This window comes from Sinocyclocheilus anshuiensis, unplaced genomic scaffold (assembly GCF_001515605.1).
Source record: "Sinocyclocheilus anshuiensis isolate Anshui unplaced genomic scaffold, SAMN03320099.WGS_v1.1 scaffold1044, whole genome shotgun sequence".
Classification (NCBI taxonomy): domain Eukaryota; kingdom Metazoa; phylum Chordata; class Actinopteri; order Cypriniformes; family Cyprinidae; genus Sinocyclocheilus; species Sinocyclocheilus anshuiensis.
The window spans coordinates 5,839-6,270 of record NW_015548237.1 but is presented as its reverse complement, the minus strand read 5'-3'; positions in this window follow the sequence as shown (position 1 = coordinate 6,270).

Here is a 432-nt window from a genome sequence, read left to right as displayed (position 1 = left end):
ATTTTTTAATATAACTCCGACTGGATTCGTCTGAAAGAAGAAAGTCATATACACCTAGGATGACTTGAGGGTAAGTAATTTATGGGCTAATTTCCATTTTTGGGTGAACTAACCCTTTAACGGGTTCTTTGATCGCATCGCTCGCATCGGGGCCTCATTTATAAAATGTTGCGTATAAACCGTTCTAAATTTGTTCTAAGATAATTTCTCAAAAGTGCGTAAGTGCGATTCAGAGAAAACGAACGTGCGCACAAAAACACTTGCGTGCGCCTCTCTTCCAGATGTGGCATTTATAAATCGCAAATGATCTTGATATTGTGCACAGCTGACTGGTGCCAGATGTCCGCCTTGTAAATGCCCCCTAATTAATATAATTACCATATAAAAGAGCACACGCCAATATCCGAATTTCTATGCTTGAGAATGACGATC